This window comes from Electrophorus electricus, chromosome 5, assembly GCF_041902795.1.
Source record: "Electrophorus electricus isolate QZ-2024a chromosome 5, ASM4190279v1, whole genome shotgun sequence".
Lineage (NCBI taxonomy): Eukaryota > Metazoa > Chordata > Actinopteri > Gymnotiformes > Gymnotidae > Electrophorus > Electrophorus electricus.
Window position 1 is genome coordinate 7,782,566 of NC_137501.1, and position 379 is coordinate 7,782,944.

Genomic DNA, 379 nt, shown 5'->3' on the forward strand with positions numbered 1-379 from the left:
TATTTCAGTCACCAGTTTTGTTGCGCTAATCCAGTACCTCTGCAAGTCTTTGGGTGATATATGGCTGATTCTGATGTACTCCACTCTACTATATATATATTAAACGATATGAAATATCGTTTCTTATAGGACATTTCAATTTGTGCAACCATTTTCCAAGGCCGCTATAACTGCTAGAACGGATCTACCGTTAGGATCCAGAAACACAGTTGGAAGCGAAAAATTATTGGTTTATTATATCTTCCGAATACATCAATTCCAAAGGGGTTACTTTTTTTAACAGGCGAGGTAACGTTTAAACCACGTGGGGGCGTAAAACCGGGATGCCTGGAAGGGCGTGGCTTCATAACAAGAAGTAAGTTGCGATCACTGGGTATCT